This window comes from Cryptomeria japonica, chromosome 7 (genome assembly GCF_030272615.1).
Source record: "Cryptomeria japonica chromosome 7, Sugi_1.0, whole genome shotgun sequence".
Lineage (NCBI taxonomy): Eukaryota > Viridiplantae > Streptophyta > Pinopsida > Cupressales > Cupressaceae > Cryptomeria > Cryptomeria japonica.
In genome coordinates this window covers 92,973,401-92,997,440 of record NC_081411.1, presented here as the reverse complement: position 1 = coordinate 92,997,440, position 24,040 = coordinate 92,973,401, and positions in this window count along the sequence as shown.

Genomic DNA, 24,040 nt, shown 5'->3' with positions numbered 1-24,040 from the left:
GGCTCTTTTGTTTTTGTCTAGGGAAGGAGCAAAGTGGACTGCATCTAATACACAACACGTGATGAGTTACAAAGTCTGATGAAGCGGTGATCATGGAGTGGTTGGAATTTTCTTGAAGAATGTGAAGAGATTGTCATGATTTCTAACAGTCAAGATTGTACCGACTTGTTTGTAATCTCGATTATGAGAATTAAGTTTTTTTGTTGTGTTACTGACCTAATTGATTTTGTATTTAAGGTCGATGAAGTTGTTTGTAAAGGTGTTGGCACGATTGGTAGAAAACCAGTTGAGTGTGTAGTTGCCTAACCAGTGAATGGATATGCACTTTGAGTGATGAAAGATTGAAGCTTAGAAGGATTTGATCAAGAAAATGTAGTGCTACTCAGACAGATCAAGAAAAACCTGTTGTTTTCTACCAATTATAGTAGGAGTGAAATCCCTTAACCGGGTAAGCTCTAACAAACTTGGTTACTCATTAAATCCTCTAACAAGGTGGTCCATTAGCTTGGATTCTTAAATCCTCTAGCGAGGTTACTCCTAACAGGGTATTGTGCATTTCATCAAGGCATATTTGTAAATCCCTTAACTAGGTGATTCCTAACCGGAATTAGTTCTTAACAAGACTTATTGTAAAGCTTTAACATGCTTGGCTCCTAATAGGGTGAACTTCAAAAGAGTTTAGATAGATATCCTTGTGAGTCCCATCTCATCATGGTTTTTACCTATTTGGGTTTTCCACGTATAAACATTTGTGTCAAGTGGTGAATGCTATTTTGGTTATGATCTTATTGGTTGGTGTGGTTAATATTTGATAAGGCATGTTATGTAGAAGCATTGAGAGATGAATATATTGAGTTATGATTAAGTATTGTTGATGTTTACAAGATTGAAGTTGTTTACTGTTAAAGTTTTCATAAAAGTTAAACCAGTTGATGTCAGGTATTCTTATGAATATTGATTTTGACTGAGATATGTTTACTTTATTTGACTGAGTTTGAGTTTGGGAACTTTGTATCAGTTTTTCAATATACTGATTCACCCTCCCCTTAGTATTCTACCAGATACTTATTCTTTCATCATACCATCAATTGGTATCAAAGCATCTCAGGTGCTCTTAATCTAAAAGCCTAACATCTTGAGGAAAAGATCTTGTAGATAATGATGAAAAAAGAAGGTCCGAAGTTCAACAAAGATAACTATAGAATATGGAGTGACAGAATGAAGATTTACATTAAGAGTTTTGGTAGTCAATATTGGGATCATATAGAAAATAAGTATATTACACCTATTGGATCCCTGACTGATGATCAGAAGAAAGAAAAACAAGAAAATCACTTGGCATTAGAAGCTATTATCAGTTCCCTGTTTGATGCTAAATATGTATATGTTCATGGTCTTGAAAGTGCATATGAAGTATGGAAGAAATTAGAAGAGATTTATAGCGGTGATGAACATGTTAAGATTGCCAAAGAGGAGAGTTTAAGAGGAAAGTTTGACGACATGAGAATGTCTGAAGGGGAGAATATCCATTAGTATGGTCAAAGGATTAAAGAGATAGTTGGTGAGATAAAGAGTGCAAGAGGGAAATTGGAAGATTCCATAGTAATCAGTAAGGTACTGAGAACCCTGCTATAGGTCTATGCTATCCGAGTTGCAGTTGTTTAGGAGCTGAAATCCATTGACAAGACAAAGGTAACTCTTGACTCTATTATTGACAAACTTACTGCTTTTGAACTAAATGGCTATGATGGTAGTGTACAAAAATCAAAATCTGCATTTAGAGCTTATGTCTCTAAGCCATCTATGAGAAGAAGTAGAGATATCGGCCATAACTATGAATCTAGATCCAACAGAGATGTTGAAGATGAAGATAACTGAGTGGAACTTGAAGCATTGTTGTTAAAATGACTTCCTAGAGGCACTGGTAAATATACAGGTAAGATACCTTTAAAATGTTTTGCATGCAATAAGATTGGTCATATAGTAGCAAATTGCCCTAATGGCGAAAATGAATATAAGGGAGACAAATTTAAGAAGTACAAGGGTAAAGGCAAGAGAGATTGTCTTGTAGCTATTGACAATGGTATTACTAATAAAGAATCTAATGATGATGCTAGTGAAGATATTATGTTTGTAGCTATTAAGGAAGAAATATCAGATCATAAGGTAGTAGTATCCAGAATGGATAACTCCAAGGATTGGATCATTGATAGTGGTTGTTCACATCACATGACCGGTGATTGGAGCAAATTTATTTTCTTGAAGGAATTTGATGGTGGTGTTGTCAGATTTGGCAATGACTCACCCTGTATGGTTAAAGGTAAGGGAGTTATTTCTCTTAATGGGAAGAGCAGTGCTGATGATGTCTTTTGGGTTGAAGGCCTAAAGCATAATATGTTAAGTGTGGCACAACTTAATGACAAAGGATACCCACTAGAGTTTAGAAATGGAATGTGCAAAATCTTTGACAACAATGGTGAATTGATTGCAATCAGGAAACAAACTAGAGGTAATCTATTTCATATCAATCCTAAAGTTAGCAACTATTTGATTGCAAAAATATATGATAGCTAGCTTTGGCATAGGATATTTTGTCATATAAATTTTTAAAATATTGTTAAAGTAAGAAAGTCTAAGACAGTAAGAGGTCTGCCTCAACTAGACAAACCGATTAATGCTCTTTGTAAAGAATGTCAACTAGGAAATATTACTTCTTCAACTTTTAAGAGCAAGTCCTTCTCAGTAGAGCACTTGTTAGATTTGGTTCATATAGATATATGGGGACCAATAAGAACAAGAAGTATTCAAGGTGACGGATACTTCATGATATTCACTAATGATTGTTCAAGGATGATGTGTGTCACATTCTTGAAGGATATGAATGAATATTTTGGTAAATTCAAGGCATTCAAAGCCTTAGCTGATAAAGACAATGGCAAAAAGATAAAATATTTAAGAACAGACCAAGGCTATGAATTCACTTCTGCAGAGTTCGCTAAATATTGTGATGATATAGGTATCAAGCGTCATCTTTCTGCACCAAGGACACCACAACAAAATAGTATACCAGAAAGAAACAACCAGTTAGTGGTTGAAGCTGCTAGGACTATGTTGATACAAGAAGGTGTATCAAATTTTTTTTGGAAAGAAGCTGTAAGTACGATTGTCTACACAATGAACCAAGTTCTGGTGAAAAGAGGTAAAGACAAGACCCCATATGAGTACTGGTATGGGAGATCACCTGATGTTAGCTATTATAAGATATTTGGAAGAAAATGTTTTATTAAAAGAGGTGATTACATAAGCAAGTTTGAATCTAAGAGTGATGAAGGCATATTTCTTGGCTATTCCACCAAGAGTAAGGCCTACAAATGCTTCAACAATTGGACACAGAAAATCGTTGAAGTGTTGATGTTTGTGTACATGAAAGTCTTGAAAATTCAGAAGGAACCAGTTCTGAGAAGAAGGATGAAGATCCTTGCATTTTTCTTTTGGAACCTGAAACTGTTAAATTAGAAACCGGTAAAGCAAATCCTAATGTACTTGTTAAACCAGAATAAATAAATTTAGAGGAAGATGATAATGACAAAGCTGAACCTGAAGAGAATGATCATGTTATTCCTAGGTATGTGACACTGAATCACAGTCCTGGACAGAGAATTGGGGATAAGGATGCTGATGTACTAACTAGAAGGAGAATAAGAGAGAACTCTTGCATGATCTCCACATTTGAACCTAGAAGTGCTAAGGAGGCATTTGGTGATGATCATTGGGTGAAAGCTATGGAGGAGGAGTTGGATCAAATTGAGAAGAACAACACTTGGACCCTAGCACCTTGATCGGTAAACAAGAATGTTATAGGTACTAAATGGGTGTTCAGAAACAAATTAAATAAAGATGGTGTTGTAGTTCGCAATAAGACAAGATTAGTATGAAAAGGTTATGCACAAGAAAGAGATGATTATGGAGAAATGTTTGCACTAGTAGCAAGACTAGAAGGTGTCAGAACATGGCTTGCATTTGCAGGTCATAAGAAGTTCAAGGTATACCAGATGGATGTTAAGTCTGCATTCTTGAATGGAATACTCGAAGAAGAGGTTTATATAGAGTAGCCTGATGGTTATGCATTGACAGATAAGGAAGACATGGTATGAAAATTGTATAAAGCTTTGTATGGATTAAAGCAGACACCCAGAGCATGGTATGAATGACTTCATACTCATTTGATGAAGATAGGCTTTGCTAGAACCAGTGATGAAAATAAAATTTATCTCAAGTCTGAAGGAGATGAAATACTATTCAGTGAAGTATTTGTAGATGACATTATATTTGGAGGTAATGATGACATGAGTAATTGTTTTGCAGATGAAATGAAGAATGAATTTGAGATGTCATTAGTTGGGGAAATAAAAGTATTCATAGGCTTACAGATATAATAGATGTAGAATGGTATTTTCATTACTCAATCCAAGTATGTGAAAGAGGTTCTGAAGACTTTCAGTATGAGTGACTATAAACTAGTTGGAACCCCAATGGTTACAGGTTGTAGATTTTCCAAGGAAGATGCATCTAAGTCTATAGATGAAAAGGAATACCGGTCAATGATTGGAAAATTACACTATGTTGTTGATAGTCGACCAGATATTGCCCATGCAGTTGGTATTGTTGCTAGATTTCAGAAGAATCCAAAGGAGGCACATCTGATGGCAACCAAGAGAATTTTTAGATATCTGAAAGGTACTATTGACTATGGGTTATGGTATCCATATGGTGGAAATTTTGATTTGAAAGCATACATAGATGCTGATTGGGTAGGAAATATTGATGACCAAAAAGATTCTACCGGTGGAGCATTCTTTCTAGGAGGAAGGCTAGTTTCATGGAGTAGTAAAAAGTAGAGTTGCACTTCACAATCTACTGCTGAAGATGAGTATGTAGCAGCTTATATGAATTGTACACAAGCTATATGGATGAGGCACATTTTGGAAGGTTTAAAGATGGAAATCTCAGATCCTATACATATTTTGTGTGATAATACAAGTGTAATAAAAATTTCTAAAAATCCTGTTTGGACTAAGTACATTGAATTGAAATATCACTTCCTAAGGGAAAAAGTTCAAATTAAAGATGTTATCTTGGAGCATGTTTCTACCAAGGAGCAGCTTCTAGATATCTTTACCAAACCTCTGTCTAAGATCACTTTCGAGTATCGTAGAAGTCAATTAGGGGTTGTCCCTCTTCATGAAGTTAGTTGAGCATGATGCTAATTGCATCAGTCCTTGAACCACTTGCAAAATTTTACATGGATTGATGAAGAAGTGGATGTATTCCACAGGGGGAGCATCAAGTTGTAGAATGATGTTGATGCACAGTGAGAGCAAAATTACATGTTTTACTTTCACTTTGGCATTGCTGTCAAAGGGGGAGAAGAATTATGTGATTGAGGAGAAGAATTATGTGTCTGATTAGGTGAACCACCGACAGGATGAAGAAAAATAGAGCAAGGTGAATACTTGGTAATGTAAACTAGGATTCCTATTCACCAATCTCAACAACAATCAGAGGCGTTGATATTTGTATTTCCATCAATGCCAAAGGGTGATATTGTTGGAATTTTGCATAGAGATTGCATTAATGATATGTTGTCATTGATGTCAATTGAATCGGTAATGGTATTTATGTTATTGCTGATATTATTGTTTTTAATATTGGCTAGTAACCTATAAGAAGAGCTTTGTGGAAAATGTTGTAAACCGGTATGTAAATTTTGTGAGTTGAACTGGTGAACCGGTGTAAAGGGTTAAACCTTTCTATGTAATGTAACCAGTAAACCCTATCAGCTGTTAAACCCTAACCGATCAAGTTTGATGGTTTATTATCTGATAAGCGGTAATGATGGAGACACGTGTGATCATTGTACAAGGATATGTTCAAATTGTTTTGGCACATTTGTTTTTGCCTAGGGAAGGAGCAAAGTGGATTGCATCTAATGCACAATGCGTGATGAGTTACAAAGTCCGATGAAGTAGTGATCATGGAGTGGTTGGAATTTTCTTGTAGAATGTGAAGAGATTGTCATGATTTCTAACGGTCAAGATTGTACCAACTTGTTTGTAATCTTGATGATGAGAATTAAGTTTTTTTTGTTGTGTTACCAACCTAATTGATTTTGTATTTAAGGTCGATGAAGTTGTTTATAAAGGTGTTGGCAAGATTGGTAGAAAACCTATTAACTGTGTAGTTGCCTAACCAGTGAATGGATCTGCACTTTGAGTGAAGGCATATTGAAGCTTAGAAGGGTCTGATCAAGAAAATATAGTGCTACTCAAATAGATCAAGAAAAACCTATTATTTTCTAACAATTACAATAGAAGTGAAATCCCTTAACCGGGTAAGCTCTAACAAGCTTGGTTATTCATTAAATCCTCTAGCAAGGTGGTCCATTAGCTTGGATTCTTAAATCCTCGAGATAGGTCACTCCTAACAAGGTATTGTGCTTTTCATCAAGGCATATTTGTAGATCCCTTAATCGGGTGATTCCTAATTGAAATTAGTTCTTAACAAGACTTATTGTAAAGATTTAACAGACTTGGCTCCTAATAGGGTGAACTTCAGAAGAGTTCAAATAACTATCCTTGTGAGTCCCATCTCACCGTGGTTTTTACCTATTTGAGTTTTCCACATATAAACATTTGTGTCAAGTGGTGAATGCTATTGTGGTTGTGATCTTATTTGTTGATGTGGTTAATTTCAGATAAGGTATGTTATGTAGAAGCATTCAAAGATGAATATGTTGAGTTATGATTAAGCATTGTTGATGTTTGCAAGATTGAAGTTGTTTACTGTTAAAACTGTCATAATAGTTAAACCGGTTGATGTTAAGTATTCTTATGAATATTGATCTTGACTGAGATATGTTTACTTTTTTTGACTAAGTTTGAGTTTGGGAACTTTGTATTAGTTTTTCAATATACTGATTCACCCCCCCATTAGTATTCTACCAGATACTTATTCTTTCATCATACCATCAATGTTTATTTTGTTTGACTAAGTTTGAGTTTGGGAACTTTGTATCATTTTTTCAATGTATTGATTCACCCCCCCTCTCAGTATTCTACCAGATACTTATTCTTTCACCATACCATCAATTGGTATCAGAGCATCTCAGGTCCTCTTTATCTAAAGCCTAACAACTTGAGGAAAAGATCTTGTAGATCATGATGAAGAAAGAAGGTCTGAAGTTCAACAGAGATAACTATAGAATATGGAGTGACAAAATGAAGATTTACATCAAGAGTCTTGGTAGCCAGTATTGGGAGCATGTAGAAACCAAGTATAACACACCTACTGGAATCCTAACTGATGATGAGATTAAGGAACAACAGGAAAATCACAAGCATTAGAAGCTATTATGTGTTCCCCATCTAATGTTGAATATGTAGATGTTCATGGTCTTTAAACTGCATATAAATTATGGAAAAAACTAGAAGATATCTATAGTGGTGATGAGCATGTCAAGATTGTTAAAGAAGAGAGTCTAAGAGGAAAGTTTGATGATATGAGAATGTTTGAAGGGGAGAATATCCAACAATATGGTCAAAGGATAAAAGAGATAGTAGGAGAGATTAAGAGTGCAGAAGGAAAAGTGGAGGATGCCACAATAATTAGTAAGGTACTGAGAACCCTATTACCGGTCTATGTTATCCGAGTTGCATCTATTTAGGAGCTGAAGTCCACTGACGAATCAAAGGTATCTCTTGACTCTATTATTGGCAAACTTATTGCTTTTGAACTTAATGGATATGATGGTAGTGTACAAAGATCAAAATCTACATTTAGAGCCTCTGTTTCTAACCCATGTGTGAGAAGAAGCAAAGATGCTAGCCATAGCTATGAATCCAAATCTAGCAGAGATGTTGATGATGAAGAAATCTTAGTGGAACTTGAAGCATTGTTGGCAAAATGAATTTCGAGAGGCACCGGTAAATATAAAGGTAAGTTACCTTTAAAATGTTTTGCATGCAATAAAATTGGTCATATAGAAGCTAATTTCCCTAATGGTGTAAATGAGTATAAAAGAGACAAATTTAAGAAGTATAAGGGTAAAGGAAAGAGAAATTGTCTTGTAGCTATTGATAGTGGTATTACTGATGAAGAATCTAATGATGATGCTAGAGAAGATATTGTGTTTGTAGCTATTAAAGAAGAATTATCAAATCAGAAGGCACTAGTATCCAGAATGGATAACTCTGATGATTGGATCATTGATAGTGGTTGTTCACATCACATGACTGGTGATCGGAGCAAATTTATTTCTTTGAAGGAATTTGATGGTGGTGTTGTCAGATTTGGCAATGAATCACCCTGTATGGTGAAAGGCAAAGGAGTTATTTCTCCATGGGAAAAGCAGTGCTGACTATGTCTACTGAGTTGAAGGCCTAAAGCACAATATTCTTAGTGTGGCACAACTGAATGACAAAGGATACCCACTGCAATTTAGAAATGATATGTGAAAAATCTTTGACAACAAAGGTGAATTGATTACAACCAGGAAACAGACCAGAGGTAATCTATTTCATCTCAATCCTAAAGTTAGCAACTGTTTGATTGCAAAGATGGATGATAGCTGTCTTTGGCATAGGAGATTTTGTCATATTAATTTTGATAATATTATTAAAGTAAGCAAGTTTAAGACTGTAAGAGGTCTGCCTTAGCTAGACAAACTGGTTAATGCTCTTTGTAAAGAATGTCAATTAGGGAAAATGACTTCCTCAACTTTCAAGAGCAAGTCCTTCTCAGGTGATTTGGTTCATTATGTGGACCAATTAGAACAAGAAACATTCAAGGTGATAGATACTTTATGATCTTCACTGATGACTGTTCAAGGATGATGTGGGTCACATTCTTGAAGGAGAAAAATGAATCTTTTGGTAAATTCAAGGCATTCAAAGTTTTAGCCGAGAAAGAGAGTGGCAAGAAGATTAAATGTCTAAGAACAGATCAAGGCGGTGAATTCACTTCTATGGAGTTCACTAAGTATTGTGATGATAATGGTATCAAGCGGCAACTTTATGCACCAAGGACACCACAACAAAATAGTATATCAGAGAGAAACAATAAGACAGTAGTTGAAGCGGCAAGGACAATGTTGATACAAGGAGATGTGGCAAGAACATTTTGGAGAGAAGCTGTAAATACAACAGTCTACACAATGAACTAGGTTCTGATGAAAAAAGGTAAAGACAAAATCCCTTATGAGTATTGGTATGGGAAATCACCTGATTTTAGCTATTTTAAAATATTTGGAAGAAAATATTTTATTAAAAGAGGTGATTATATAAGAAAGTTTGAATCTAAGAGTGATGAAGGCATATTTCTTGGCTATTTCACCAAGAGTAAGGCCTATAAATGCTTCAACAACCAGACACAAAGAATTGTTGAGAGTGCTGATGTTCATGTAGATGAATGTCCTGAAGTTGCTGAAGGAACAAGTTCAGACAAGAAGGATGAAGATCCTTGCATTTTTCTTTTGGAACTTGAAACTGTTAAGACAGAAACCAGTAAAGAAAATCTTGATGTACTTGTTCAACCGGAAAAAATAAATTCAGAAGAAGATGATAATGATGAAGTTGAACCTGAAGAGAATGATCATGTTTTACCTAGGTATGTGAGACTTAACCACAACCCTAAACAAATAATTGGAGATAAGGATGCTGAAGTACAAACTAGAAGGAGATTAAAAGAGAACTCTTGCATGATATCCACTTTTGAACCTAGAAGTGCTAAAGATGCATTTGGTGATGATCATTGGGTGAAAGCTATGGAGGAGGAGTTAGATAAAATTGAAAAGAACAACATTTGGACCCTGGTATGCCAATTGGTAAACACGAATGTTATAGGTACTAAATGGGTATTTAGAAACAAGTTAAATGAAGATGGTGTTGTAGTTCAGAATAAGGCAAGATTAGTCTACAAAGGCTATGCACAAGAAGAAGGAGAAGATTAAGGAGAAAATTTTGCACCAGTAGCAAGACTGGAAGGTGTCAGAACATTACTTGCATTTGTAGATCATAAGAAGTTCAAGGTATACCAGATGGATGTTAAGTCTGCGTTTTTGAATGGGATATTGGAAGAAGAAGTTTATATAGAGCAACCTGATGGTTATGCATTGACAAATAAGGAAGATATGGTATACAAATTGCATAAAGCTTTGTATGGATTGAAGTAGACACCTAGAGCATGGTATGAATGACTTTATACTCATCTGATGAAGATAGGTTTTTCTAGAACCAATGATGATAGCAACATTTATCTCAAGTCTAAAGGAGATGATATACTAGTTAGGGAAGTTTTTGTTGATGATATTATATTTGGAGGTAATGATGACATGAGTAATTGTTTTCCTGATGAAATGAAGAATGAGTTTGAGATGTCATTAGTAGGGGAAATAAAAAATTTCATAGGCTTATAAATACAACAGATGAAGAATGACATTTTTATTACTCAATCCAAATATGTGAAAGAAGTTTTGAAAACTTTCGGTATGAGTGACTGTAAACCAGTTGGAACCCTAATGGTTACATGTTGTAAATTATCCAAGGATGATGCATCTAAGTCTATAGATGAAAAGGAATATAGATCAATGATTGGAAAATTACACTATGTTGTTCATAGTTGACCGGATATTGCCCATGCAGTTGGTATTGTTGCTAGATTTTAGAAAAATCCAAAGGAAGCACATCTGATGGCAACTAAAAGAATTTTTAGATATTTGAAAGGTACTATTGACTATGGGTTATGGTATCCATATGGTGGAAATTTTGAGTTGAAAGTATATATAGATGTTGATTGGGTTGGAAATATTAATGACCAGAAAAGTACTACCGGTGAGCTTTCTTTCTAGGTGGAAGGTTAGTTTCTTTGAGTAGCAAAAAGCAGAGTTGTACTTCATAGTCTACTACTAAAGTTGAGTATGTGGCAACATATATGAATTGCACACAAGCTATGTGGATGAGACACATTTTGGAAGGGTTTAAGATGAAAATCTTAGATCCTATAAAGATTCTATGTGATAACACAAGTGCAATAAACATTTCAAAAAATCCTATTTTGCACGCAAGGACTAAGCACGTTGAGTTGAAATATAACTTCTTGAGGGAAAAAGTTGAATGTAAAGATGTTGTCTTGGAGCAGAGCATGTTTCTACTAAGGAGTAGCTTGTAGATATCTTTACCAAACCTCTACCTAAGACCACTTTTGAGTATCTTAGAAGTCAATTGGGGGTTGTCCCTCTTCATGAAGTTAGTTGAGCATGATGCTGATTGCATCACTCCCTGAATTTCTTGCAGAATTTTACATGGATTGATGAAGTAGTGGATTTTTTCCACAGGGGGAGCATCTAGTTGCAGAATGATGTTGATACACAGTGAGAGAAAAATTACATGTTTTACTTTCACTTTGGCATTACTGTCAAAAGGGGAGAAGTATTATGTGATTGAAAGAGAGAAGAACTAGTGATAGATTGAAGACATATAGAGAAAGGTGAATACTTGGTAATGTAAGCCAGGATTCCTATTCACCAATCACAGTAACAATCGAGGCATTGAATTTGTATTTCCATGAATGCCAAAGGGGGAGATTGTTGGCATTTTGCATGTAGATTGCATTAATGATATGTTGTCATTGATGTCAATTGAACCGGCATAATGGTATTCATGTTATTGCTGATGTTATTGTTGTTTTTTATATTGCCTTGTAAACCGGTGAACCGGTATGAAGGTTTAAACATGTCTATGTAATGTAACTAGTAAACCCTGACCGATCATGTTTGTTGGTTTATTACCCATTGAGCGGAAATGATGGAGACACATGTGAGCATTGTATGAGGACATGTTCAAATTGATTTGGTGCATTTGTTTGGGCATGTCATGCCCAAAATTTTTGGCAAAAATGGAACAATAATTTTTTTTTAAACAACATAATTACATTAAATAATCTACAATGAAAATGGAATAGATAAGTTTTGTCTTAACTAAGGGTTAACTTAGGATTAAAGAATGGTTTACTAAAGTTGATTTAAATTAACTAAATCAATATGGCGAAAATAATTAGAGAAGACTAATAATTCCCTAAAATGGGTCATCAACACTTAATTAATTAATTAAACTAAATTAATTATTTTTCTCTAATTAACATTTTCACCAATAATAAATCAAGAGATATTAATTATCTCAACAATATTTAAAACACTCACGGCTAAATAAAATAATGATAACGTATATTAAAAATAATCAATTGAACAAGCACAATTACACTTTTAAATATAACTAATAAAGTTAACCAATAAATTGAAATATTTGCCAAATAAATATATTTTATGCTAAAGTCAAATTTTTAAGTCCCCTTAGACATTTAAATTTCAACTATTAAATATTCGGTCAATAATGACCTCATAGGCTAAAATTTTACATTAAACAATTAATAAATTTCATTAATAAAATCTCCCAAAGGAATTTTAACCCAAACATCCATATTTATTTAAATATGAAAACTAACTATATAAAATTTCTAATTAATAACCCTAGTTAATAAAATTAAATCAATTTGGAATATTATTACCATATAAAAACTAATTCCCCAAAAACTAATGTAGGAACAACTTTCCTATTTAAATAATTAAAATGTAAATGGGTTTTAAAATAACTTTCCTATTTAATTAATTAAATTATAAATGGGTTTTACCCATCACAAATTAAAAAGAGTTTCCCCCCTCTTTACAATTTTAATCATTTTAAAATTTCGAACCCTAATTAGGGTTGGGTTATTTTTTATAACCTATCTTATTCTTTTTTTCCTTCCAAATGCTAACCCTAACCCAAGAAATGGGTTAGGGTTTCACTGCAGTGGCAGCCGCAACCGACCACTGCGGTTTAACCCCAATGGCGGCTGAACCATCCACTGCGGCTTAACCCGCAGTGGCGGCTGCACCACACTGCAACAAACCATGAGGGGGCGGGTGGAGTAGAGCCCTCAGCTCCCCCATCCCGACCTAGCAAAGATAATTTTTTTTTTTTAAATAGATAAAAGTTATATATATATAATCTGTGAAGACATGCATGATTTCAATAAATAAAATCAGAAAGTTAAAATGACAGATTACAAGAATATTTTATTTCCAGGTTATATGTATATTTATTATAGGTTTATATATATGTATATGTATGTATGTATTTGATATGCCTATACTCCTGCACAATATATTTATTCTAATCTGAATATTCTGATTTATTTAATCCTGAATGTATAATTGTTACAGAATATTTGTACAGACAGATAAACTATTTTTTTTTTTATAACAGAATAGTTACATTTACTTTTCTGCAACTAAATACATTTAGAAAAATTCTTTTCACAAATAAGTAGATACAAAACCTAGCCTCTCATTTCTGCTAAATGAGGGCTTCCCAAATACATATATTTTTTTGTTACAAAAAATAAAAATAGGTTCAACTCAAGCTTTCTTTCTCCAATCTTTTCCCAAGCAAAACCTGCAATAAAACTTGAAGGTTGTGACCATGGAGGCTCACCTCCCAGCCCAGGCTTACAAGAATCCACCCCAAGCTAGGAGAATCAAGGCTAGATGGGAAACATACATTCAAACACATACAAGCAGAAAACTCATAACAACAAAAGACACTCCCAACCCAAGGATTAAACAATGTCACTTATGTGACTTTTCAAGTGGGGTGAAGGTGGACTAAGTACCTCGAGGAGAATTCTACAAGTAGAGAACATAATGCCATAGAAAGGATACAAATAAACACATCCACAAGTTCCAAACTTGTCCCTATAATCCCTTATGTCTCTCAAGGCATACAAGCCAACAAAACTCCCCTTATGACCCCCATTGCATAAACAAATCACTATGCAACAAGGGTCACAAAATCCCTTGTGAATCACTCTCTTCCAAAGAGAGCCTCTCACTCATAGGCTATCAAACAACCCTTCACCTCAAGGCCACTCTACCCTCCCAAGGGTGAGTTTGGCCTTGAAAACTCCCAAAAGAATAACACAAAAACTCAACAAAAAACACATAAGGAAGAACTCAACATCTTCCTACACATATAAAAAAAACAACAACAATGGAAAAACAAATACAACAACAATATTTATAAAAACAACAACATACATGAGATAGGAGTTCAACCAACCATAAATCTGCCAAAAGGGTGAAAAGAAGTTGTAGGAGAGCTGCCCAAATCCACAACTTTTTTCTTCAAGACTTAGCCAAAATCTTCCCAAAAACTTACAAAAATTGCTCAAAAGATCTAAGTCTCCAAAATGGAGAATGAGTGATCAAACTTCTCCCTCCCAAACTATTCCCTATGAAGACACTCCTTACTCTTTCCAACCCACTTGGGAAGGGTGAAGGATCTTCATTGGTAGGTCTTCCCAAAATCTTACAAACTCTCTAGCCAAGACACCTCAAAAAAAATAAAAATAATGGGAAAGAGCAATGTCACTCATGAGGAGGGTTATCTAACTTCGGAAGGCTCTTCTAAAGATGAAATTCGGCTAACTTGGGAAACTCAATTTTTGGGGAGGCTAAATAGGCCATAGGGAGTGGACACATGGCTAAATTTGACCTTTATCCATAGGTACATCATATGGCTCACTAAAAATGCCCCTAACTTGACCCTAGGAGTTAGTTTAACCCCCTAGAAGTCTACCCAAAGTTTACCTACGGGTCAACCCTGAGTTGACCTTTCTAATGGCTCCCTATCTAAGGTTTTCTTGGGACCATTCTAGGATAATTGAAAAATAATATGCATTGGTAAAACAAATCTCTTCCAAAAGGGACATGTCATTGCCAACTCATCTTACAACACATGTGTCAAGTGACACCAGAAAAAGAATTACACATGACTAAAATACACATGACAAATGCCCCTTCTTTTTGGAATTTATAAATTAAACAATTTCCAAATTAAACATACATCCAAGCATAACATTTATAAATTAAAACACATTTTACAAACAAGGTGTTGTCTCTCCAAATAGACAACCCTTGGTTTCACAATTGCACATAGGCCTAGGCTTGATTCTCCGAATAGTTTCCATGATCACATGGAATAATTTTCCTGCACATCTCACTTGCACATTAGTAATTCCAAAAATCACATATAATATTATCAAAAAAGAATACAATTCAAACATCACATACAATTTCAATTATAAAAATCAAATACCCAATTATCTGATAACATCCACATAAATAATCTACTAAATGACATCATCATCATAATCATGAAATTAAATCATTTATAGAGCAAGCATCCACAATTTCTAGCATCAAAATAAAGTATTGCAAATCAAAGTAAATGACATAATCATATCAATGTTATCCAAAAACTAGATCATATAAAATCTATTTCCATAATGCATCAAAATATAGTATCAATAATAGGTCCAACATGAAAATAACTGAAATGCTATGACGGCTTGGGGTAGGGCCTCACAAGGCACATTTGTTTGATTTCTTGGAAATGAGCAAAATGAATTGCATCTAATGCACAACGCGTGATGAGTTACAAAGTCCAATGGAGCAGTGATCATGGAGCAGTTGAAATTGTCTTGAAGAATGTGAAGAGATTGTTATGATTTCTAATGGTCAAGATTGTACCGACTTGTTTGTAATTTTGATGATGAGAATTAGGTTTTTGCTTATGTTACCGACCTAATTATTTTTATATTTAAGGTCGATGAATTTGTTTGTAAAAGTGTTGGCAAAGTTGATAGGATTTGTAGAAACTTGTGAGTGTGCAGTTGCCTAACCGGTGGATGGATTTGTACTTGAGGAAAGATAGATTGAAGGTTATAGAAGGACCTGATCAAGCAAATGTAGTGCTATTTAGATAGATCCAGAAAACCTTTTGTTTTCTAACAATTACAACAGAAGTAAAATCCCCTAACCGGGTAAGCTCAAACAAGCTTGCTTACTCATTAAATCCTCTAACAAGGTGGTCCATTAGCTTGGATTCTTAAATCTTCCAGTGAGGTTATTCCTAACAGGGTATTGTGCTTTTTATCAAGGCATACTTGTAAATCCCTTAACTGGGTGATTCCTAAATAGGAATTAGTTCTTAACATGACTTATTGTAAAGCTCTAACAGGCTTTGGCTCCTAACAAGGAGAACTTCATAAGAGTTCAGATAGCTATCTTTGTGAGTCCCATCTCACCATGGTTTTTACCTATTTGGGTTTTCCACGTATAAATAATTATGTCAAATGGTGAATGCTTTTGTGGATATGATTTTACATGATTATATTAATTTTTGATGAAGTATTAAAGGCTATGATTAAGCATTATTGATTTACATAAAGGTTGAATTTGTTTTACTATTAAGTTGATATAATAGTCAACTAGTGAATGTCAAATATTTATATTGATCTTGACTGAGATATGTTTACTTTGTTTGACTGAGTTTGAGTTTGGGAACTTTGTATCAATTTTTCAATGTACTAATTCACCCCCCCCCCACAGTATTCTATCAAATACTTATTCTTTCATCATACTATCAAAGACCTCCTCCAACTGCTGTACAAAAGTATTCACAACCATGTCAACCTCAAAAGAATGATCATGTAGAGAATACACAAGAGGTTCAGAGTGTTCCCTCACAAAAATCGAAGAAGAATCATCTTCATCAAAGAGAAGATGAATGTCATCAATGATGACTCCCAAATCTACAATGTAGGACTCCACAAACAAATCTAGAATGTCTATCAAGTAGTCATCCCAATCAACCAAAGCTAGAAGACAAGGAATATCCTCCTGCATTGAATCACAACAAGACCAAATTGTTGCACTAGATGCATCACTAGGTGCAATAGGTGATGTGATATCAAGAGGAGGAGATAAAACAATAGGGTCAAGAATGAGGTGACATGTGAGAATCCCCAAGTTCAAGTACCCAAAGTTCTCCTCAAAATCTAAATCATTATGTGAAGAATCAACCTCATTAATAAGACCAAAATGTGAAAAGGAGTTAACCGAGATGCATGATCAACCACCCTAGTCACAATGATGTCTCTACTCTCCAAATCTCTAATGACAATTGAATCAGGTGTGAACTCCACAATTTTCCTAGTAGCCCCATGTGTGATTTGATAGATGAAAAGAAGATTGTTTGTCAAGTGGGGTACACACAACACATCATTGAAGGAGTTATCCCAAATGGTAGCAGATCCTTTCCCAATCACATCCATGTATGTATGATCACCCATCAAATCTACGGCATGTGGCAAGGCTCAAAAGAAGAGAACATGGACTACGAAGATGCCATATGATGAGAAGCCCCTGAATCTAGAAGCCATCTCCTTGAATCATGACTTGTAGTAGCACAAAGAGCTTGTCCCTTTCCTTTATCTGTCTCAAAAGAGCGATCCTTTTCTTTGGAAGCCAAAGTAGACATTCTAGAAGGTAGGTTGATTTTGTTCTTCTCAAGAAGATGCTTCAAGTCATCAATATCCTTCTTGTAACAATGTTTTTCATTATGTCCTGACTTCTTGCAATATCCCAAAAAACAATTATCCTTAGATTTCCTATTAGGTGAAGATGTAGAATTATCTTGTTGTGACATTGACTTACATTTTTTTTGATTCTTACCTTTTCATTGATTTCTTTGATTCCCCTTATTAGCCACCAAAGCTTCTGACTTTGAAGATTTGAGAATCCCCATCTTAGTCAACTTAGATTGCTCAAGTATCAACATCTTCATAAATGCATCAAATGAGGGAAAAGTGTATGAGGAACCTTGAACTAATCTATGCATGTGAAAGCTAGATACAAAGGTTGCATACTTTGATGGAAGCTTGTCCAACATGTTATAAACCAATTGAGCATGCTTTTTGTTAATGCCACAATCCTTAAGCTTTGCTCTTAGCTCATTTTCTTTTATGAAATAATTTTGGATTGTATCAAAATCCTTGGGATCCAATGTTCTGAGTTCACTATCAAGCTTGTAGTCCTTAATCTCATCAACTTGGCTGATAGGGAGATTGATAGGTAAGTGCTCAAAAAGGCCAATTTACTCAAGTGGTCCAATTTGTTACCCAAAAACTTGTTTGAGACTGCTGAATGAGTTTACAAAATCAGTCTTGTGGTTAAGTGCCAAGCACTTCATGTATCACTTGCCTAATAAACTCACCTTTAGGTGATGGCTCACATCCATGATCAATCTACTCAAATTTCTCACTCCACCCAACTACTCATTCTCAACCCCTGCTCTTGGCATTCAACTTGCTATTTCTAGTGCACATTAGCAATTCCAACATGTTCATGTAGTGATAGCAAGATCTTATTCAAGGTTTTGCCAATCAAACTTAGTTTAAGGTTCATAGCCCTTAGCTTACTCACATTCGCCAACTAAGGTCAAAAAACCCCAAATGAGGCTGCACACTGTCCAAGGTTCCAAATAACACTTGTTTGACTATTTGTTAATGTTCAAATTTTTTTTCATAAGCCCAAAACTTCTCCTTGCCATCGGGTTCATGCATTTTGACAAAAATAGTCATTTGTGTGTTATACAGTCAAAGGGCTAGTAGCCCGTGGAGGCCTAATTGGCCAAATTTTACTCATATTGCCCAATGAAGAGCTTCTTTACCATGGGATTTGATTTGGTTAGTGTGGATTAGGTCTGAGAAAAGAGATTTTTTTGGTTTTGGACTCCCACAAACTGGTTTAATGACTGTCCACTAATTTAGGCTTAAACATAGGGTTTCATGAGGGTTTGGATGCTTCCACCATAGACTCTCTCCATCGAAATTGTTTCATCATCCCATACTTCTTGGAGACCTCTACCATAGAAAACTAGAGCTTCCCCTACCTTTATTAGAAAAGCACTATTCCAAAAACTTGGCAAGCCATTGAGAAAAATAGTAAAATGTCATTGTCATAGTCAAAACTATTCCTTTACCAGTCATATCTGCTACTCCATTCTTTGGGCTTGCATCACAAGGTGTTTGAACTGAAATTATACCTCAAGGAGGTCTAAAAAAAATACTAATCAACTTCCCTATTACATTTCCTTCTTCAATACAAGGCTTGGATTATGCCTTTGAAGCATTCCATGAGCATTTGACAAGTATAATTCACAAAAATAGTGAACTCACTATTTTATTTACAAAATGAGAATGATTAAATGGAATAAGATATTCTAATACATCAAGATGATGCTTCACACCCTTGGTCACATGTCCAAACCTCTGCCTCATTCATTTGTTCACTCCAAATTACTTTTGGGTGCAAATCTTGAGTTTTAGTTCATGCTACTAGCCAAGCAACCAACACTTGCCTAGTATTCACTCAAGTTCTTCTTCCAACCACACTTTTGGCACAAAATAGAGTATATGTATAGTATATAAATGATTTCCAACTTGACTAAATCCATTATGTGGGATCCCAGACCTGGATTAGTCAAGTGGTGACATTTTAGAGCTTCAAACCCTTGATAGGGCAACAAGCACGTCGTTTGAAAGTAATTTTGTATAATCCAATTTCCAAAAGAAACTAATATAAAAATAAAATAGATATAATCATACAATTGTTATGGACACCTCCCAAAGGTACAGTATGGACTAAGAAGGTACAATACAGACTGTTACATAAAGGAGAGAAAAACCAGTCATAAAAGCCAAAATTTCATGATTTTATTCAAAAGCTCTTGCTTATAAAAACTCCAACCTTATTCAAGGAAAATGGAGGTCTTTTTATAGTCCATCCAATTATTTATCAAGGCATGTATGGACATGAGGCTTTCACAACTACCTTTTGCAAGAAAAACCCAAAAATGACAACTTTGACAACTTTTCAAGCCAAATGACAACTTTTCTTGCTCAATGAGGCATTTTTGACAACCTAACCTTTTGAAAATGTCTAAAGAACTTAGATATGCCTAAAAACACTTATCACACATGTTTCAATGCTTTGGAAAGCATTAGAAGACCTTTTTGGCAATTTTGCACATTTTTGCAAAAAATTGTAAACTCAAAGCCTGAAAGGAAAAACTTGATCTCTTTAGCCCAAAATGAGATCAAAACCACTAAAAATGACACAAAACAACCTAAAACAACATTAAAAACCTAACACAAGACATTACAAACAAGAAAGCATTAAATACAAACAAATGAGAATTTTACTCAACTAGGTGCTCCTGCACCATACTCCCCCCAAAACAAAGAAGTCATGTGACTCCTTGAGGAAGCAAGGAAGAAGGTATTCCATCTTTCTAAAAGTCAACTTTAGGTATCCATGTGGCCTCTAAGATTTTCTTATCCTTCCATTTGATTAGATACTCCATGTTGGTGTGATTCCTTGTCTTTCTGAGAATCCTAGAGTCTAGAACTTGTTCTGCTTGGGGAAAAGAAAGAGAAGGAAGAGATAGATTAGAAAGGGATTGTGGAACATCTGAAGCTCTTTAAATTTCCTCGTGTGGATTCCCCTTGAAAGCAATTAGATCTGCAACATTAAAAATGGGAGACAAAGAAACATGAGTGGGCAAATCAACTTTGTAAGCATTAGACCCATACTTAACCAAGATTTTGCAAGGGCCTATTCTCCTCATCTAAAGTTTTCTTGGAACTCCCTTTTGTAGCCTTTCCTTGTTCAATTGAACCATCACATAATCACCTATGGAAAACTGAACAACTCTCTTTGTAGCATCCACTCTTGCCTTGACTCTTTGGGAGGTATCTTGGAGAGCTTTTCTCACTTGCTCATGAACCTCCTTCATGGATTGTGCCATATCATCTGTTGTTCCACTCTTATGCTACAAATTAGTGATATCCCTCAACTCCATTATACCCCTTGGATGCATACCATAAACAATTTCAAAAGGGCTTTTACCTGTAGACTGATTAACACTGTCATTGTAAGCATATTCTGCTTGATGAATGAGCTGGTCCCAACTCTGCCCATATTCCTTTGTCAAACACCTAAGCATGTTTCTAAGAGACCTGTTCACAACTTTGGTTTGGCCATCAGTTTGTGGATGATAAGCTAAACCAAAAGAGAGATTAGTGCCCAATCTCTTCCATAATGTTTTCCAAAAATGACCAAGAAACTTAACATCCCTATCTGAAACAATGCTAGTAGGCAAACAATGAATTCTAACAACTTCTTTGAAAAACAAATAAGCAATATGACTTGCATCATGTGTTGTCTTACAAGGAATAAAGTGAGCCATTTTGCTAAATCTGTCAACTACTACAAAGATGCTATCAAATCCTGCTTGAGATCTAGGTGATCCTACCACAAAATCTATACTAATGCAATCCCAAGGCCTATGTGGAATGGGAAGAGGCTAATATAAACCAGCATTAGAGGAATTACCTTTTGCTTTCTGACATACCAAGCATTGCTCAACATACCTCCTGATGTCTCTCTGCATCTTAGGCCAATAATAGAACATTTGAACCAACTCTAAGGTCTTATTAAGACTGAAATGTCCACTTAAGCACCCATTGTGCTTCTCTTGAATGAGGTTCTCTCTCATAGAACCTTTTGGAACACACAACTGTCCACCCCTGAATAACAACCCATCCTGCAAAGTGAAATCAGTATATGCACCATGGAAATTATTCTCAAAAACTTGACAAACTTTGTAAGCTTCAACAAAATCATCATCAGTAGGATACATGTCTTTGAAACTATCAATAGGTCAATGCTCTGAACTTGAATCTCATGAATAGTTAGCAACCTTCTACTCAAAGCATCTACTACTTTATTTGACTGACCCTTCTTATGCTTAAGAGTAAAAGTGTAAGCTTGCAAGTTTTCTACCCATTTTAGATGCCTATGATTCAGTTTATACTGTGAGTTCAAGAAACTTAGTGCCTGATTATCACTGTATACAACAAACTCTTTAGGAAGAAGATAGTTTCTCCATTTCCTAAGTTCTTGTCCTAATGGATAGAGTTCTAAATCATAGGAAGAGTACTTTTTCTTTGCATCATTCAACTTCTCACTAAAGAATGCAACTGGTCTATTTTCTTGACTTAAAACAACTCCTACAACAATATTACTAGCATCACATTCAATAGTAAAAAGTTTATCAAAACTAGATAAAATGAGCACTGGTTGAGTAGCTACTTTAGTTTTCAATAACTCAAATCCCTTATTGGCTGCACTTGTCCACTGAAATTTTACCTTTACAACCCATTTGATGGTGTCTAACATTGGAGCACAAATCTCACTGAATCCCTTGATGAACTTCCTGTAAAACTGTGCCAAACCATGGAAGCTTCTGACATCACTGGATGTCTTAGGAGTTGGCCAACTGGTTATTGCTGCAACTTTAGACTGATCCATTTTCAGATTGCCTCCTGATACAACAAAACCAAGATAGACCAATTCTTGCTTCAAGAAATCACATTTTTCTAGATTAACGGTTAGCTGTTCATTAGATAACTATCTCAAAACAATAACTAAATGCTTCAAATTCTCTTCCTTAGTCTTATTGAAAATAAGAATATCATCTAAATACACAACAACAAACTTGCCAATGAAATCATGTAAAACTTCATTTATGAGTCTCATGAATGTGCTAGGAGCATTAGAGAGTCCAAAAGGCATGACAAGCCACTCATAGAGACCCTCATTCATTTTGAAAGTTGTCTTCCATTCACCCCCCTCTTTGATTCTTATCTGATGGTAACCATTCTTCAAATTAATCTTGCTGAAATACTATGTACCCCCCAAACAATCCATCAAATCCTCTATCCTGGGTATGGGGAATTTGTATCTGATGGTGATCTTGTTTATGGCTCTGGAATCTGTGCAAAGTCTCCATGTTCCACCCTTCTTAGGTGCCAACACTCTAGGTACTGCACAAGGACTAATGCTCTTCCTAATCAGCCCTTGGTCTAAGAGATCTTGTATTTGTCTTGCTACTTCTTTGTTTTGTTCAGGGGTCATCTTGTAGGCTGCCTTATTGGGCAAAGAGGCTCCAGGTATGAAGTCAATCTGATGGCTAATGGCTCTAGGAGGTGGTAAGGCTGTAGGTGTACCATCACTTATTATTTGTTTAAAGTTATCAAGGATTTGCTGCACTGCAAATGGTATCTCAACTTTCTTTTCTACCTTTTCTTCCTTGGGTTTCACTATGAGTGCAAATCCTACTCCATCATCTTCTTCTAGTGTTTTTATGAACTCTTTCTCATTTACTAACAAGATGTTAGGCACTTTATTGCTGCTCTCTCCTTCTTCAATGAGGGATTGAATCTGATAGGTTACTCCATCTTTCTGAAATGAGTAGGAGTTTCTTTTCCCATCATGGTGTGCTTTTTGGTCAAACTACCATGGTCTACCCAATAGCAGGTGGCAAGCATCCATAGGAAGGATGTCATATAGGATCCTATCTACATATCCACCTATGTGGAAATATACCTAGGCTTGCTCATTTACTAACACATGTTGTCCCTTATTTAACCATGTGACCTTGTATGGCTCCTTGTGTTGTATCCTAGGTAGTTTCAATTTGCTTACTGCTTCCTCTGATATGATGTTATCTATGGATCCTGAATTAATGATAACCTTACATGCCTTTCCCATGATTTTACACTTAATCCCGAACAATTCTCTTCTCTGTGAGGCCTCTGTACTATGTGGCTTCTTCATTAACACTCTCTTGATCATTAAAATCTCACCATCTTCTGAAGCTAGGTGGTTCAATGCTGAAGTTTTGGTATTACCTCCATCTTCCTGAACATAGTTTACCCTTTTTTCACCACCATAGGATGAACTAGGCTTCTCTAGGCATGTATAGGTAGGGTGGCCCAACTTTTGATAGTTATAGCACTTCATGGTTGAGAAGTATGACCCTCTCCCTGGTCCATTAGATCTACCCCTACTTGGGTTGCTTGATCCCCTACCCCTATAATTAGGTTTGCTTTGAGAATCCCCACTTTGCTCAATAAGTTTAGACTCTTCTTAGGATCATTGATCTATGCTCCTTCCCCCAAAACTGCCTCTATGGCCTCT